Consider the following 20,065-nt stretch of genomic DNA (forward strand, 5'->3'; position numbering starts at 1 on the left):
AAAATCCCTTCTTGGGGGGGTGGGGGGAGGCATGCAAGATTTGGGGAAAATTGTAAAATTCAAAATAAATTAAATCTTTCCTTAAAAAATTCTTGCATGAGGTTTTTAATTAGAATCCAATTTGTAAACTCCTTTGAGACTTCCTGTGTAAATAATTTGTCATTGTTTTCTCCTTCTGGGATGGCATTTTTATAATATTTATCTGAATAGTAGCTTTCTGGGGTTAGTGTTCTTTCACATTTTCTTTTGCTCATTTTGATAATTGAGCTCTGTTTTTGTGATAGGCTTTTTTGTTCTGGATCCTGGATCTGGTCCCTAGCTTATCACTTACTAAGGTGTTACTTATGTTGCCCAGATGTTGCCTAAACTTAGATTTGTTTCCTTTTTTAATCCCAGAATTTGCCTTTGCAATGGCTTATTCACTACCCAGTCCAGTCTGTTGGTCCAGTGTTCCCAGGATTCAGAATTTGTCAGGAGTCAGAACTCTCCTTTTTGGTCTGCTATATAAAAGAACTGGGTCCTGACTGTGCTGTGGTTAGAAGTCTTCTTAGCTGGGTTATACTTCTGTTTTATCCCTCAAAGGGACAAACCTTCACTGAAGATTTTCCATGTCTAGAATTGAGAACTTCTTTTACTTTTTTATTGGTTCTGTAACTTTAATGTCGGTGTAGAGGTTTCATTTAAAGTTTTGTAAGAAAGAGTTCCAGGAATATGTTAGCTTTACACTGAAATCTTGGCTCTGCCATCAATTTTGAAATCATTTCCTAATCAAAGATAATCTATTCAAACTATTTCACTTTAGATATATATTATACTGGCATTACCAAGAAAATCATTTAACTATATATGAATTTCCTTTGATTTTGTTTCCAATGGTATGGATCAACCTTGACAAAAATGGGAATGAGAATGAAAAATTACAACCCTGTTTGCTCATATCATATCATTATACCATTGCTGCATACAGTTGAGAAACCTGAGGCCCAGAGGATAAATGACTTAATTGTTTAAGGTCACAAAATCAATATTTTCTAAGATTTCAATCAGTATCTTGTCATTCCTTATCATATCCTGCGCACTCTTCATGGATCACATTAGCAATTTGATGAGAAAAATTATGAAATTTAAAAGATTCTTAGTGTTTAAGGTGTTAGAGTGAACTTTCAATCTTCCCTGTGTGGCAGAATATGAAAGAACATAATGTGTTGCTATATATAAGTTTGATGAACAAACTGATCTTCTGTTACTATTATCAATTAACAATGTAAAAAAGCTTAGGGGTATGAAAAGCACAAAAATGGAAATAAGAAAACCCTACTAAAATGGGAAAGGCAAGGACTTGCTTGAGCTCTCTCTCTCAAAAATCTAAATATACTTAAATATCTCCTACAGAGGTATGACCCACAAAAGGGTACAGTGAAACAATTTTATGGCCAAAGGCAAATTAGAAGGTCAGGGGAAAACTTCTGTTGAACCAAGTTATGAGAGGAGTACAATTCAGTACAGTCAGTAGCAGTGCAGAACTGTCCCTAGAAAACCAAGAGAGTTTTTGGGAGGCACAAAATCAGTAACAGGAGCTAGTGCTTCCAGAACTCTGAGTCAATTGATCAGAAGAGTATTGCATGATGCACCATAATGTAGAATTTTTGTGGCATAGCATATACTCATATCTAGGTTGAAGTCTGGTGTGGAAGTTCCAGGATGAGGAGAAGTAGTAGCACATCACAATATGTGACCCTAGGAAAGTAGCAATTCACCTCATCCTTCCAGGGCAGAAAAGAGTGCTTGTGCTCACTCATAGACCAGAGTACAGGGTAATATAGTAGTGAACATCTCTCCTAAGATCTTATCTCTTCAGAACGGAAAACAAATAGGTCACTAAAAGTATCTCTGAATACATTTGCACAAAACCCTAGAAGAGTGGGACAATGTGTGTCCTCAACCCTGAAAGCAGAGGTCTATTAGAATTAAAAGTTAAGTAATAGGTGGAGAAATTTTTTAAAAAAACAGAAAAATATTTCTGACCATAGAGAAAGTAACTATGCTGACAAGAAAGATCAAAACACACACACACACACACACACACACACAGACAAATAACAAAGTCAAAACTTCTGCATCCAAACCCTCAAAGGAAAAATGTTAATTGCTCTTAGTCAATGGAAGAGATCAGAAAGAATTTTGAAAATCAAGTAAGAAAGATGGAAGATAAATTGGGAAGAAGAATGTAAGTGATGCAAGAAATAATAAAATTTGAGTCAGTAGCTTGGCAATAGAGACCAAAAATTACTGAATAGAATATCATCTTCAAAAACAAAGTAGAACAAATGGTAAAAGAGGTTCTAAAAACGAACGAGGAGAATGTCTTAAAAAGCAGAATTGTACAAATTGAAAGAGAAGTTCAAAAATTCACTGAAGGTAGAAAAAATACCTTAAATAGATGAATTGGCCAAATGGGAAAAAGGTACAAAAGTTCATTGAAGAAAATAATTCCTTAAAAATTAAAACTGAATAAATGGAAGCTAAGGACTTCATTGGAGATTGAGAAGCAATAAAACAAAGCAAAAAGAATGGAAAAATAGAAGACTGTGAAATATTTCATTGAAAAAACAATCTTACCTGGAAAAAAGTTGGAGAAATAATTTAAAAATTATTTCACAATTTGAAATTCATGATTAAAAACAAAGAGCCTAGACTATATTTTACAGGAAATTATCAAGAAAAACTAAACAGATTTCTAAAACAAGACAGTAAAGTAGAAATTGAAAGAATCAACCCATTATTTCCTCAAAGAGATCTCAAAATGAAAAATCCCAGGAATATTATAGCTAAATTCTAGACCTTCCAGGTAAAGGAGAAAATATTGTAATCAACTAGACATAAATATTAAAGTATAATGGGAACACAGTCAGGATAACATAGTGATTAGTGGCATCTCATTAAAGGATTAGATAACTTATAATGTGATATTCTGGACCACAAAATAGCTAGAATTACAACCAAGATTCAACTACATAAGAAAACTGAGTATTATGCCTTAGGCGAAAATGGATATTCAATGAAATAGATAACTTTCAAGGATTAGTGATGAAAAGATTAGAGTTGAATATAAAATTTGATTTTCAAGTTTAAAACCAGACAATTATAAAAGGCTAAAAATGAAAAAGAAATTCATATTGAACTTAGTAAGGTTAAACTGTTTACATTCATACTTTGGAAGACTATTTGTAACCCATAAAAGTTTCCTTATTTTTAGGGCTGTTAGGAGTGTTTTAAGACAGAGGGCACAGGAGTGAGTTGAATATGAAAATATGTTGATAAATCAAATAATAAAATAAAAGGATAAAAAATAATATTTTTGGAGAAAGAAAAAGAAAGAGAAATTATCTCACAAAAAAGGCAAAATAAAGTTTTGTAGTGGAGGAGTAAAGAGGAGGAGTTAGTAAACCTTATTCCCATCCGAATTGGTTCAAAGAAAGGAAAACTAAAGTAGGTGTGGAAATCTATCTTAAAATACAAAAAATATGGAGGGTAAGGGGATAAGAGAAGGGGATGATAAAAGAGAGAGAAATTTGAAGCAGGGGGTGTTCAGAAGTAAGGTACTTTTGAGTAAAGACAGGGTGAAAGAATAGAGATATTACAATAAAAGGGGAAGAAAGGATGGAAGAAAATTGAGCTAGCAATAGTAATTGAAAAAAGCTGAATCAAGTTTCTCTGATAGAGGTGTCATTTCTTAAATATATAGAGTAGTGAGTCAAAATTATAAAAATAAGATCCATTCTCCACCTGATAAATTATCCAAGCATATGAAGAGTATTCATGATAAATAATAAAAAAAAATCTTTAGTTATATGAAAAAATGTTAAAAAAAAAAAACCCTACTGATTGGAGAAATGTAAATAGGAACAACTCTGACATTCTACTTCATGTCCATTAGATTAGCTAATAGGATAGAAAAAGAAAATGACAAATCTTGAAGGGGAAAAATGAAATATTAATACACTGATACAGAAATCATTCAGTAGTGTAATTTGGAATTTTGTCCAAGGGGCTATATGATCATGTAAATCCTTTGCCCTAGCAATACATTTCTAGATCTGTTTTCCAAAAGAAATAAAAATAGACAATGACCTCTGTTTATAAAAATAATTATTGTAACCCTTTTCTGGTGTAAAAGAATTGGAAGTGAGGTAATACCCATCAATTGGGGAATGGCTGAACAAATTGTGATATGTGGTTATGATGGAATATTATTGTGCTATGTTAAAGGCCAAGGGTAATGTTCTCAAAAAAAAACTGAGAAGAATTAGGAGCTAATGCAAAGTGAAATGTACAAAATAACAGAAATAGTGTTAGATGATTGGTGAATGGCTTAACTATTTTCAAAAATAGAATGATTCAATACAACAGAATCTAAATAAAGATTAAATTGTACTATTTTCCTTTCTCATTTTTTTGGGGGGCAAGGCAATGAGGGTTAAGTGACTTGTCCAAGGCCACACAGCTAGGTAATTATTAAGAGTTCTTAGGCCAGATTTGAACTCATGTACTCCTGACTCTAGGGAGAGTGCTCTATCCACTGCAGCACCTAACCACATTATTTCTCATTATTCTTGAGGTTACTTTTTTGGGGGGTTCTATGGGAGTCTATGTTATTTTCTATGGAACTATTTTGCATAACTACTCCTATGTAACTTATTTTGAATTGCTTACTGTTCAGTGGTGGATGGGGGTGTTGAAGGAAAAAGGGAAAGAAATGGGACTCAAAATTTTACAAAAAAAATTATCAACTATTGATCTCAAATGTAAGGAAAAGTAAAATACTAAATTTTTTTAAAATAAAGAAAAAAAGAAAATTCCCGAGAAAATTCATTGCAAATATTAAAGACTCTACATGAATAAAAATGAACGGATAGACAAATAGATGAATGAATGAATGTTTTCCTGCTACAAAAATGCCTTATTTATTTCTTATCATAATATTGATACTACTGGAGGGCAGTCTAATCATTTCTACCCATACTCTCCATTCTCCCACCATACTTCCTAAGTGATAACACAGAATAAGAATCATTGACAATTATTAAATAATATCTTCTAGGTCAACCAGTCCATCATCATGTAAGAATAGAATTATTTTTATTTCATAACATCTACGATAATTAGTATGTCTTTCTTTAAGTTTTCCAATTTTTGGCATTTCATTAAATCTCTAAAGAAACAATTAATGTCTACTACATATCTAAAGGTTTCATTCATTGGAATATTCTGTTCTCTCTGAACTTGAATGACACAGAATCCTATAGTAATTTGGGAAGTGTGAACCAAAAAATAAACATGAAGGAACTTAAACCAAAAGCAAATGGAAGGATATATTTCAAATTCCATATTTTTTTGTTATCTTGAATTTTGAAATGTTTTAATAGTATGCTAATACCACAATCCTTGATCACAGAAATTTGGGTATATTGCTCAAAGTATTTGAATTAGATTTTCTCCATAGGTTAAAAAAAGACAAAGAAACAATCATTTATTTTCCAGATTTGTTGTGAAGATGAGATCATATTTAAAAAAAATAGTTTGGACCTTTTTTCTATGATGTCACATGGAGTGACATAACAGTCAAGAAATTTAACTATGTGATTGAAAGAAATTAAAGAAAAGCAACCCCCCAAAAATTATAAACCAGAAAATGTGCCAAATTTTATGGTACTTTAACAAAATTTATTATATAAACAATGCCCTACTGTGTAAGTACAGGAGATATAAAGTTTAAAAATAAAATAAAACCAAAAATTTCAAGAGAATAGCATATGACAAATATCAAAAATTATATAGTAGGAGTTTGGTTTTCATATTGTCAGAGGAAAAAAATCTGAATTTAATATTGGGAACATCTATTTGCTTGAATTTTTAAATAATTTCTCTAATATATCTCAAAACATGATGAATTTCCATTGTTAAGACTATCACAACTATTAATCAGAGATCAATAGAGTGCCTTTAGGAAAGTTCTTTGGGACAGCTGGGTGTTGTAATGGCTGCAGCACTGGCCTTGAAGTTAGGAGGACAAGCATAAGAATCCAGCTGTAGGGGGCACCTAGGTGGCACAGTGGAGGGGTGGCTAGGTGGTGTAGTGGATAGAGCACTGGCCCTGGAGTCAGGAGTACCTGGGTTCAAATCCGGCCTCAGACACTTAATAATTACATAGCTGTGTGGCCTTGTGCAAGCCACTTAGCCCCATTTGCCTTGCCAAAAAAAAAAAAAGAATCCAGTTGTAGACATGTGCCACTTACCAGGTATGTTGTCTTGGGCAAGTTACTTAACACGGATTGCCTGGCATCCAAAGCCATCTACAGTCATCTTAAGTCATATCTGGCCACTGAACCCACTTGAACCTGTAAGATCAAGTGAGACTGCTGAGTTAGCACAGTAACCCTCACTCAAATCTAATTCATGTGGTTGTCATAACACCTTCCTGATGATATGTTCTTCTTTGAAAAAGAACAAACAAGCAGTATTAAGCTGCTTCAGATGGCAGCCCACTTAAAATGATGGAATCCACTGGAAACATATAATGCAGAAATAGTTTCCAAATCAGCATTATGGCCCCAAATATAAAACTAACATATTCATAAAGAAAAGTTATTCAAAGGTCAAAAGGGAACTTTTGGTATTTCTTTGTAAACAATATAAACAAAAATGAATAACGGACCTTTAAAAAATCAACTATCAATAATTGTGTACCTAATAGATTTAAAAGCAACAATAGCAGCAACAACAATAAAAATTAAAAGTTACTTTTTTCGCTTTTAAGTAATATTTTATTTTTTCAAATTACATGTAGACCCTTTTCAGTATTCTTCTTCATAACATTTTGAATTCCAAATTTTTCTTCCTTTCTCTCTCCTTACTTCTCCTTCACCAGTATCACAGGCAATTAAAATGTATTTCCATTTTAATCATACTATGAAAGAAGAAACAGATCAAAAGAAAATAAATCCAAAAGTAAAAATAATGTGAAAGTAGTAAGCTTTCATCTGTCTTTAGAAGCCATTAGTTTTTTCATTGGAAGGTGGATAGTATTTTCCACCATGAAAGCTTTGGAATATTCATGTATCAGTTTTTGTTTTTAAAGTTCAATTTCTTATGTAGTTATCTATTTAAGGAAACAAGTTTCATCTTTTTTCCAGTGTGAACAATTTGTTTTTTTTCCCTTTTTATTGTTGCGTCTCATTTAAAATAAATTTGTTTATTTTTTAATTTTACATTTTCCCCCAAATCTCTCATCTTTAGAATGTTTCCATGCTATACACTGATCTAAATTGAATGTGTTTAGAGAAATCATATCCTTAAGAAAAAAATAAAAGAGATAATTTTTTTTTGAATTAAAGGCAATAGTCTTTGGTTTTTGTTCAAACTCCACAGTTCTTTCTCTAGATACAGATGATATTCTCCATTCCAGATAGAAATTTGTCCCTGATTATTGCACTTCATGAAATGAGTAGTTCCATTAAGATCATCAATCCCATATTGCTGTTATGGTGTACAATGTTCTTCTGGTTCTGCTCATCTCATTCAGCATCAGTTCATGCAAATCCCTCCAGGCCTCCCTGAATTTCCTTCCCTCCTGGTTTCTAATAGAACAATAGTGTTCCATCACATACATATACCACAGTTTGTTAAGCCATTCCCCAATTGAAGGGCATTCACTTAATTTCCAATCCTTTGCTAACACAAATAGAGTTCTATGAATATTGTTGTACAAGTGATAGTTTTACCTTTTTTATGATCTCTTCAGGGTATAGACCAGTAGTGGTATTGCTGGATCAAAGGATATACACATTTTTATTGCCCTTTGAGCATAATACCAAATATCTCTTCTGAAAGGTTGGATGAGTTCACAGCTCTGCTCTACCAACAATGCATTAGTATCCCAGATTTCTCACATACCTTCCAACACTGATCATTGTCCTTTCTGGTCATAGTGGTCAGTTTGAGAGGTGTGAGGTGGTACCTCAGAGATGTTTTAAATTGCATTCCTCTAATAAGTAGTGATCTAGAGAAATTTTTCATATGATTATGGATAGCTTTGATTTCCTCATCTGTAAATTTCCTCTTCATATCCTTTTTTCATTTGTCAATTGGGGAATGGCTTTTTAGAAAAATGAATTTGACTCAGTTCTCTGTATATTTTAGAAATGAGTCCCTTGACAGAAATGCTAGATGTAAAAAAATTGTTTCCCAATTTACTACATTTATTTTGATCTTACAGTGGTTTTGTCAGTGAAAAACCTTTTTTAATTTTATAGAATCAGAATTATCTAGTATGTTTTTTATGTTGTGCCCCATGTCTTCCTTGTTAATAAACTGCTTCTCTTTCCATAGATCTGAAAGATAAAACTATTTCTTGATCTCCTAGTTTACTTATAATATTGTCTTTTATTTACAAATCCTGTATATATTTTGATCTCATATTGTTATAAGGTGTGAGGTAGTGGTGGTCTAATCTGAGTTTCTGCCATACTAATTTCAAATTGTCTCAACAGCTTTTATTGAAGAGAGAGTTCTTATCCCAAAAGCTGGATTCTGGGCATATCAAACAGCAGATTGCTATAATCATTTCCTGCTATTTCACCTAGTCAATTCTACTATTTATTTAGTGATATACCAATAATCAAAACCCCCAACAACTACTTTAACCAATTAGAAAAAATTCTGAGTAAATTCATATGGAAATAAAAAGTCAAGAATTTCCAGGGTTTTAACGAAACGAAGGGCAAAAGAAAGTGGCTTAAACCTAACAGATCTAAAATTATACTATATTATAAAGCATCAGTCATCAAAACTGTCTTGTATTGGCTAAGAAATAGAGTGGTGGATCAGTAAGTCACTTTTAAATGCAACATTTTAAGAAAATATGGAACTCTTAGGGAACCTTCCTTATAAATCCATTTTGCATTAGCAGAACAATGAATTAAGGATGAGACAATTTCCATTGTGTGAAATCTAGGTTCAATTATGAGTGCTTGTTGAGGTTCAAAGTTTGACCTTTGAATTCTCTTCATCCAGGTTCTTTAAAGCTGCATCTGTGTGCATTGGGTTTGGAAAACAGAAATATTACTTGCTAATAATCTTGCCTCCATTAGTTAATAACTGTGTGGCCATAGGTAAGTAAACCCTTTTTGTCCTAGTTCCTCATCTGTAAAAGTGATGTATAAAATGAAATACAAACTACTGCAGTATGTTTACCATTACAGTTCCAAATGAGACTCATTAAGAATTGAATCTGACTAAAACGATTCAATAACAACTATAACAACAACCACCTTGGCACATGATGATGATGATGATGATGATGATGATGATGATGACAATGATGATGGTGATTATGATGTGTCCTTCATTCTCCAAGAATATGAAATTAGAGTGGTAATGCCATGATAAGCACATGAATTAGATTTCAGTGAGGGGATCCTGTGCTAAGTCACAAGCCTGACTTTCTCCTCCAGAGTTATCTGGATCCAGGGGTTAGGTATGCATGAGGACAATTGAGGATGGCCCTGGATGTGAGACAATCAGGGTTAAGTGACTTGCCCAATATCACACAACTAATGAGTTTCACGTGTCTGAGGTTGGATTTGAACTACCATCCTGCTGAATTCAAGGCCAATGCTCTATCCACTGTGCCATCAAGTTGCCCTTGGAGTATAAGTTTCTAAGAAATAGGGTTTGAGTCAGAGAACTTATGTGCTAAATTGCCACTGAGCTTAATTTTGTCTTATCTTTCTTGCCCTCTCCCCAGTTACAGATAAATGTACTGTTGGGTGGTTAGCATTAAAACTAGAAAAGCACTCAGATCCTCATAGTTACAATTCCCCAGATACAGGGCCTAAGGGATGCCAGTGTGTAAAGCACATAAGACACCACTTTGAACCAAGTATAAACATCTGGGTCTGTGTTGTTCAGTCAAGGCTGCATCTCACCTAACTGTACTCATTATTTATCTTCAAAGACAAAGCATATTTATCTTCTAAAAGAAAAAATGCCAAATAAAAACTGAGTGATTTATTCTCAGCATATATGCTTCTCTTTTATCTGCTAAGTCACCATTTAGGATGCTTCATCTTCTATTTGACAGTTTGTATCTTCTAGGAAATGCAAATGAGAGGAGTTTGGAGGGTTATTGAGAGGTCCAGGAATTTTTTTTCAAGGAAGAAAATAAATTGAACAAATACCAATCATTTGCAAAATGAAATTTCAATTACAGAGAAATTAGTGTACATAGCTCTTTGATTTTCATGAATTTTCTCAATGTAATTAAGATGAAAGTAAAATTCTATTCCTGGTAAATATCCTTTACTTTTGCTGCATATCAGGGATTAGGAAAAACCCAAACAAAATAGCAATAAAAAATAGATAACAACTCTCCCAGGGCAAAAGTTAGAATGATAGATAAATAAAACTGAGGACACTCATATAGAGAATTTGTGACTGCAATTATTTTTAATTGAGGATTTAAATAAACTATGGTTATGAGAAATTACCAAAAGTTTGGTAACTTGAATTAACTCCATGTTACAGATAAAGAACTGAGATTCATGAGGTCAAGTGAAACCTAACATCATATATGGTAAATAGTACATTTCTGAGGAAAGATTTTGACCCCCTTTGGACACCAAATGAATCATCTCTCCATAACTGTGTTGCACTTCTATGAACTTGTAAAAAATCTAGGTTTGGCATGTTATTCTTTGTTACTCATATTAACTAGGTGAGGTGATAAGTCTACTTTTCATAGTTATAACTAAGGAAAAATTTTTCGTGTTGAATATTATTAATAATATTAGTATCCTATAAAATAGGATTAGTTTGTATCTGCCAAATTTCAAAACTCTGATGATTGTATTTCAATATAATCTCTAATCCTATGTTTTACTTTTACAACTAGATGATATATTAATATGGTCCTGGAGTAAGAGTTCAAATCTAACCTCAGACTCTTCCTAGATTTTGTGACCCTGGACAAGTAACTAATAATCACCTCTATCTCAGTTATAAATGAAGATAACAATGTTACCCAATTTCTAGGTTTGCTGAAAGGATCAAGTGTGATAATATATGCAAAGTGCTTAGCACAATGATTGGTACATAATAGGCATTGAATATCCTATCATGTATTCAGAGTTTTTCTTGGTTTGTTCATCTCATCCAGTTCATAAAGCTGGGAATTAAGTTTCATGTTACATATCTAAATAATATGGGCAGGGCTTCCAACTCCTGAATATAGTAACCTGAATAGGTACCTTCTTCAAGGGGTTCTAATCATTTTCCAGTCCTGGGTTCTCCCGTGAGGTTCTCTCTTTTATAAGTCTCTGTATTCATCTAATGCTATAGGATATGAATTGGGAGTTTCCCTTCTATTGCTGGAATTAGAAGGAACTTCCCTTATGGATGACACCCCCCCATAGTTTTCAATAAAAGCTAGTGTTGGATTGCTGTCCAGGGTCTTTCTCTCACAGCTCGTCTTGAACTACAATTAACTTGCTGAAACTTCCCATAAAGTCAAATGACTGTGTTCTCTATGTAGGGTACTGCAGTCAAGTATTTCTTAGAAGATTTTTTGTTTGAATTGTGCTTGAATTGAGACATCTAAATGGGTCCATGAAGATTACAAAATTGGTTTAGTGACTTATTTATTGTTATGAATGTCTTTATCCTTCTGTTGAAGCCTATCAACCATTTCATTTAAAATATTATTTAAGCAAATGAAATAATTTCTAAAAAGTCCATTAGACATTAATAAAAATGAAATTGCATTTTTTCTTATTCAAGTTCATGTATCCCTAAAATGTATCTAAAGACTCCCTTTAAAGAAACTCTATTTTATTGTACACAGTAACAGCACCACTGAACAATGATCAGCTATGAACGATTTAACTTTTCTCAGCAATACAATGATCTGAGACAATTCCAAAAGACTTGTGATGGAAAATATTATACACATCTACAGAAAAAACTGATGGCATCTGCACACAAATTGAAGCATATTGTTTTCACTTTATTTCTTTTTTTTATCATTTTTCCTGCTTTTTCTGTTTCTTTCACAACATAATTAACATTGAAATTTATTTAATATGATTATACATGTATAATCTACACCAAGCTGCTTATCTACAGGTAATGAAGGGAAGCAGAAAAATTATAACTAAAAATTTTAGAAAATTGGATGTTGAAAACTATTTTTATATGTAATTGGAAAAAAATATTCTACATAAAAATAATGTTTTTAGAATAACAAATTCATATAAATGAGAAAAACCAAAGTTCTCAGATTTCAAGTGACTGACATAATATTTTAGAACCATAGCATCATACATTAAGTGTTGGAAAGTCTCTTAAATGTCATTTACATGTAGAATTGAAACTCAGAGAACTGCCTATGCTTAAACTGATGCAGGATTTGAACACTTTCCTTGGACTACCAATTCATTTTGTCTGGAATTTATAGCACATGAACTTAGTGTTAACATTCTTCCTAAATGGCAAAGTTAGGAGACATGAACTTTCCTTAACATCAGAACACTTTTGAGCAATTGTACTGGAAGGATCATAAGAAAATTTGGGATATTTTCAGTGTAACCATATCCTATGACTGACTTCTTTACAAATACCAGGAATATGAATGGTGTTCTTTACTTTTTAATACTATGAAATATTAGTGTAAGCACTAGCTATTTAACTATGAAGATTAAACAAGGATACTATATTAACTGCCATTTGTTAATTTTAGGGTAATTGGATAGTAGAGAAAAATGTGGGGGGGAGGATTAGTGAATTGACTAAATCAAAAGAGAAATCACCTGTTCTATGGGGTCATTATTTATCCTGAGTGAATAAATAAAACACACAAAGGCATCTTGGGCCACTGGAGTTTAAGCAACAGACAAACAACTCTACAAATGTCCATTACTCAATGCATACAAGTTAGCTAATGGGGATAATGACAATCAATCTATGGGTGTCTCCCTCACCCCAGAAACAAGCAAGAGGATTGTAAAAGAGAATTACTTCTGACTCATAGAAATTAGTGCTGAAATAATCTTTTTAGGTCATTTAGTATAATTCTTCTATTTTAGTGTTATACTGGTTTATCGAAAAATATTCTCCAATAAATAAATGATTTATCTACAGGAGTTTTAGCAATTTCCCATAAAGAAATTACCACAGAAAACAAAAGGTTCCTTTATTTGTGTTTTATACATTATTACATAAATGTTTTAAATTCTCTAGCATTCAGTTGACATTTTATCTTTGTATGTGTTTCTACATTTCATGCTTTTTACTTTCCTTTCCAGGTGGCAAAATGACACAAGTTTCTGTGTCTTCATTCTCTTTCCTTTTACCTTTCTTAGAAAGACTACAATAAATATAGTAGTTTATGACTTCTTTGGTGGCAATACATATACTTATCCAATGACCTCCTAATACACAACCATATGAATTAGACGCTAAAGTGATGTGAAAATGCTATGAAGATGGTATATTAAACATTGTCTTCTATTTGTCTATTTGTTGCACAGGGAATGTCATGCTACTAATTTCTGTAAGAGAAGAAAATAAACAATAGTTATTCTGATGTATTGCTCAGTCTCTGCATCCCCAAAAGTCTCTCAGCATGACATATAGACAGTTACCTGCCCCATAACAAAAAAAAATGATGTTGTCACACTAAATTAAGTCCAATAAAACTGACCTGATGACTTAAGGAATGATTAATGATTTTCTATTTGAATTCAGTCCAATGTAGACTGGACACTTGTCAGGACCATTAAGGGACATGATCTAATAATATAAATGAAATGTACTAGAGTCATGAGATTAGTTTTCAATGGAAGAAAATTCATTCCAGTCAGATGTTGGCTATGTCAACACAATGGTTATAGACTGAATATTCCCTAAAAAGAAAAGAGAAAAAATACTACCATGAATTGTATTTCTTTTCTATACTCTGTATGTCTTCAGCTCTAGTTGCCATATCATAATTTTTTTTTTGTCCTGGCTTTGGATCTGGATACATTATACTTTATCTTAATGTATATTTCTATTCATATATCATCACTTCTTAATTTACATTATTCTATCTGAAGTTCTTGAGAATGCTTTCTAAACCCTTCTTTGTTTAGCTTGAGACAAAAAATTGAGCAATTATGAATGAAATAAATAGGATAAAGATGTTAGTGAAAAACTGAATAATTTCCTTTTTCCCCCTCAGAATTTCGTGTCCTCTTTAAAAAGTTACCTAATTTTCCCAAACTTATTCTTAGTGTCAGATATGTACAAAATCCCTTACTCCTCTCAATGAAAAAAGCACAAGATTTTTGTTGTTTTGATTGTAGTTATCCCAGAAAGAATTTTAATAATTTATCATTAATCTAATATTCAAGTCAAATCTAGTATAGGGGGAGAGAAGCTATGAATTGAGTTCTGGCCCTGGAGTCAGGAGGAATGGACTTTGAATCTGGGCTGAGTGACACTAGCAAGCCACTTCTCCAGTAGTCTTGAATTACATCTGATCACTGAACCCAGAGGGCTCTGGAGGAGAAAGGATGATTGGTAACTTAGCTGAAACTCCCTTAAACAAATCCAGTTCAGTTGCTTTCCTGGTATCACCTCCTCCAATATCATGGTCTTCTTCTAGAATGAAGGACAAACATCAACATCAATCAGTATAAGTGGATAAATATTCCAAAAAATAGTCATAAATTTCCATACCTTATAGCATGTATATTTACTTCAGATTGATTTAAGATAATATTGATAGAAATAATGAGAAATTAAAAGATCATAACAGATTGTTTGGTTGTTTGGGCACTGGCCCCAGAGTCAGGAGCACCCAGGTCCAAATCCGGCCTCAGAAACCCCACAATCACCTAGCTGTGAAGCCCCAGTCAAGTCACCCAACCCCATCCACCCAGCAACCCCACCCCAAAAAATAGTAATAGTCATACCCATTATGTTGACCCATTCCTCTTAAATATACTCCAGGGGAAATCAAAGGGTCTTCCTATTAACAAACATTATCTTAATCTTCACTTAATATTAACTTCTTTTTGGACAAAGGAGGAACTACCCTTAGACGGGTCAATCATCAAATTAACAAATGCTATTTGTGATAAATTGTGTATTCTAGTCAATTAATTTTCCAAAGAAAGACTTTTTATCATTCTAGTCAATGTTCAAACAAAAAAAAATTTACAAAGAGTTTTTAGATCAGAGTACTATTATTTCTTAATTTTACCAGTAGAACCTTTAAGTCTTTATATATTTCCATGTCTTCAAGAGTTTAAAGTATAATAGGAGAGAGAAATGAAATTCATCCAAATAATTTAAATATAAAGGTGAAAAATGGCTACAATGTTCACTTGATATATTAAAAATCAAATTATCAGATGAATCTAGAATTCCCTTTTAGTTATTCCTTTAAAACTGGTATTATTAAATATTTTATATGTTTTATATGTTATGGGTTTGTGAGATATTCAGGCAGGATTGACACATGTAGAATAAGCATTGATTAAGCTCTTTTCAATGCTGCACATCCTCTTTCATCTATAGCTTCAAAAGACAGTAGCACACATTGTAGTCATGCTCAGTAAAACATCTAGACATAAGGTCTAAATAAGAATGAAGTGATAAGCCTCGGAAGTGTCAGCAAATTAGGAGGATGACCACCTCAACTACATAAACATTTCCCCTGTAAGAATGGGAAGAGAAGGGACGGCTGGGTGGCACAGTGGATAAAGCGCCAGCTCTGGAGTCAGGAGCACCTGAGTTCAAATCTGGCCTCAGACTCTTAATAATTACCTAACTGTGTGACCTTGGGCAAGCCACTTAACCCCATTGCCTTGACAAAAAAAAAAGAATGGGAACAGAACAGTTTTTTCCAGTGACCATAAAGGATGCTGAAGCTGAAGTTGTGGAGTACTTTGAACTTTGTCAGGAAATGAATAAGCCAAGATCCTCTACTGGATCCTAGACCAATGATACTCAACTTTATTTGTTTTGTTTTGTTCTGTTTTTGCAAGGTAATGGAGTTTAGGTAACTTGTATAAGATCAAGCAGCTAGGCAGTTATTAAGTGTGAACTCAAGTCCTCCTGACTCCAGGGCAGGTCTCCAATCCACTGCATAACCTAGCTGCCCCACTCATATTCATCTTAACATTTGTTCTGTCACTGGTCTTTAGAGAGTGAGGCTAAGGACTTTGTGCAATTTTCTCTTAATCAAATTAAACGAAGACTCTTGTTGTTGGTTCCTTTTGGGAAAAAAAAAAGATTAATGACAACTATATGTTACTTTTCCAGAAGTATATAAACTTATTACAGGGAGAAATTTCCATTGTTACCTCAGTATGTCTAATGCCTAGCATATATATAATAGTCATTTAATAGTGGCTGGTGAATTTATTTTAATTTAAATTTAACTACTTTAAGGGAATATTAGGAAAAGTTTCTAAAAGGAGGTGACATGTGACCTTGAAAAATAAATTAGTTTTCCCATTTTTTTATGAGCAAATAAGTATGAGCATGTGGCAGAGGGCATTTTCTTTTTTTACCTTCTTTTTAATTTTTTTCAATTTTTATTATATTTATTTTATTTTTCTACAAATGATTTATATACATTACCAAAATATTATTTTTAAGGTAAATAAAATATTCCCTCCCCCCAAAATATAGACCCTCATGAGCAATAAAGGAAAGAGGAAAAATTAAAATTAAATAAAAAATAACAATAATAGGGGCAGCTAGGTAGTACAGTGGACAGAGCACTGGCCCTGGAGTTAGGAACACCTGACCTCAAATCCGGCCCCAGACACCCAACAGTCACCCAGCTTTGCGACCCTGGTCAAGCCACCCCAAGCCCATGGCCCTGCAAAACCCAAAATAAAAAAACAAAACAAAACGAAATAATAATAATAATAATAATAATAATAATAATAATAATAATAATAATAATAATAGCCAGCCAGGTGGTGCAGTGGACAAAGCACTGACACCAAAGTCAGGAGCACTCAGGTCCAAATCCAGCCTCAGACACCCAAAAATCACCCAGGTGTGCTGTCCAAGGCAAGCCACCCAACTCCATCTCTCCAGTAAACCCCTCCCCAAATATGACAACTATTACTACTACTACTACTACTACTACTACTGCTGCTGCTGCTGCTGCTGCTACTATTACTATTAAAAATAATAATAAAATGTGCTTCAGTCTGTGTTCCAACACCACCAGCTCTGTTGCAGGTGGATCACAATCTTCAGGATAAGTTCATCACAAAAGCTACTTCGATATTTTTTCACTGTTACCATTGCTGATCGCAGCTCCCTCCATTTGTACTTCCCCACTACCATACACTATATTTTCTCTCTCTTTTCACTCTCTCCCTCTTCTTAAATGTGCTGTAGGGTAGCTGAGTGGCACAGCACACTGATCACTGACACTGGGGCCAAGAGGCCCCAAGCCCACATACCACCCCTAAGGGCCAGAAACCACCTCGCCCTGTGGTACTGGACAAGCCATCCAATCTCAGCCCCTTGAAAGAAGCAAAAAAGAAAATGTGGTATATCTAACCACTCTCCCCCATGGTCTACCCTCTCCTCCATCACTCACATACCTCCTACCCCCATTCCCCTTCTCTCCTTCTTATTCTAGATGTCTATACCCCATTGAGTATATATATTCCCTCTCGGAGTCGCCTCTGATGACAGCAAAGTTTCCCTTATTCCACCACCTTCCCTCCTTTCACATCATTGCAATAGCTCATTGTAATAAAAAACTTTATTATATGAAATATCTTAGCCTATTCTACCTTTCCTTTCTCTTACTACCATTACATTTCCCTTTTAGCCATTAACTACATTTTTACTATAAATTATAACTTTTTTCTTTTTATTTAATTTATTTTTATTAAAGATATTATTTGAGTTTTACAGTTCTCCCCTCAATCTTGCTCCCCCCCCCCCACGGAAAGCACTCTGACAGTCTTTACTTTGTTTCCATGTTGTACCTTGATCCAAATTGGGTGTGATGAGAGAGAAATCATATCCTTTAAGAAACAAAGTCTAAGAGGTAACAAGATCAGACAATAAGATATGTTTTTTTCTAAATTAAAGGGAATAGTCCTTGCACTTTGTTCAAACTCCACAGCTCCTTATCTGGATACAGATGGCACTCTCCTTTGTAGACAGCCCAAAATTGTTCCCGATTGTTGCACTGATGGAATGAGCAAGTCCTTCAAGGTTGAACATCACTCCCATGTTGCTATTAGGATGTGCAGTGTTTTTCTGCTTCTGCTCATCTCACTCAACATCAGTTCATGCAAATCCCTCCAGGCTTCCCTGAAATCCCATTCCTCCTGGTTTCTAATAGAACAATAGTGTTCCATGACATACATATACCACAGTTTGCTAAGCCATTCCCCAATCGAAGGACATTTACTTGATTTCCAATTCTTTGCCACCACAAACAGGTCTGCTATAAATATTTTTGTACAAGTCATGTTTTTACCCTTTTTCATCATCTCTTCAGGGTATAGAATTAGTAGTGGTATTGCTGGGTCAAAGGGTATGCACATTTTTGTTGCTCTTTGGGCATAGTCCCAAATACCTCTCCAGAAGGGTTGGATGAGTTCACAGCTCCACCAACAGTGTAATAGTGTCCCAGATTTCCCACAACCCTTCCAACAATGATTATTATCCTTCCTGGTCATATTGGTCAATCTGAGAGGTGTGAGGTGGTACCTCAGAGAAGCTTTAATTTACATTTCTCTAATAATTAAAGATTTAGAGCATTTTTTCATATGGCAAGGGATTACTTTGATCTCCTCATCTGTAAATTGCCTTTGCATATCCTTTGACCATTTGTCAATTGGGGAATGGCTTTTTGTTTTAAAAATATGACTCAGTTCTCTGTATATTTTAGAAATGAGTCCTTTGTCAGAATCATTAGTTGTAAAGACTGTTTCCCAGTATACTACATTTCTTTTGATCTTGCTTACATTGGTTTCATCTGTGCAAAAGCTTTTTAATTTAATGTAATCGAAATCATCTAATTGGTTTTTGGTGATGTTCTCCAACTCTTCCTTAGTCATAAACTGTTCCCCTTTCCATAGATCTGACAAGTAGACTAGTCCTTGATGTTCTAATTTGCTTATAGTTTTTTTTTATGTCTATGTCCTGTAACCATTTGGATCTTATCTTGGTAAAGGGTGTGAGGTGTTGGTCTAATCTAAGTTTCTTCCATACTAACTTCCAATTATCCCAGAAAATATTATCAAAGAGGGAGTTTTTGCCCCAATGGAGGACACTTTGGGTTTATCAAACAGCAGATTACTATAATCATCTCCTGCTTTTACACCTAGTCTATTCCACTGGTCCACCACTCAATTTCTTAGCCAATACCACTCAGTTTTGATGATTGATGCTTTATAATATAATTTAAGATAAGGTAGGGCTTAGCCACCTTCTTTTGCACTTTTTTTCATTAAGCTCCTGGCAATTCTTGTCTTTTTATTGCTCCATATGAATTTACTTACAATTTTTTCTAGCTCATTAAAGTAATTTTTTGGAATTTTGATTGGTAGGGCACTAAACAGATAGTTTAGCTTTGGTAGAATTGTCATTTTTATTATATTAGCTCTACCTATCCATGAGCAGTTGATATTTGCCCAGTTATTTAAATCTGATTTAATTTGTGTGAGAATAGTTTTATAATTGTTTTCAAAAAGATTCTTAGTCTGTTTTGGCAAATAGATTCCCAAATATTTTATATTGTCTGAGGTTACTTTGAATGGGATTTCTTTTTCTAGCTCTTACTGCTATTTCTTGCTAGAAATATATAGAAAACTTGAGGATTTATGAGGGTTTATTTCATAACCTTCAACTTTGCTAAAATTGCTAATTGCTTCCAGTAGTTTTTTGGATGATTTCTTGGGTTTCTCTAGGTAGACCATCATGTCATCTTCAAAGAGTGAGAGTTTTGTCTCTTCCTTCCCAATTCTTATTCCTG

At 33.7% G+C, this 20,065-nt stretch overlaps 1 long non-coding RNA gene across 2 annotated transcripts in view; it reads right to left on the reverse strand.

Moving 5' to 3' along the window:
- The window catches only part of LOC141522276 (uncharacterized), a 113,399-nt gene that overhangs the window by 37,350 nt on the left and 55,984 nt on the right, over nucleotides 1–20,065 (reverse strand). The window contains exon 2 of one of the 2 annotated variants that reach the window (XR_012478178.1): nucleotides 6,297–6,398. The exons of the other annotated variant lie outside the window; for it this stretch is intronic. This is a non-coding gene — a long non-coding RNA (uncharacterized LOC141522276). The remainder of the gene's footprint in view (nucleotides 1–6,296; nucleotides 6,399–20,065) is intronic. 2 annotated transcript variants of the gene reach the window in all.

This window comes from Macrotis lagotis, chromosome 4, assembly GCF_037893015.1.
Source record: "Macrotis lagotis isolate mMagLag1 chromosome 4, bilby.v1.9.chrom.fasta, whole genome shotgun sequence".
Classification (NCBI taxonomy): Eukaryota; Metazoa; Chordata; class Mammalia; order Peramelemorphia; family Peramelidae; genus Macrotis; species Macrotis lagotis.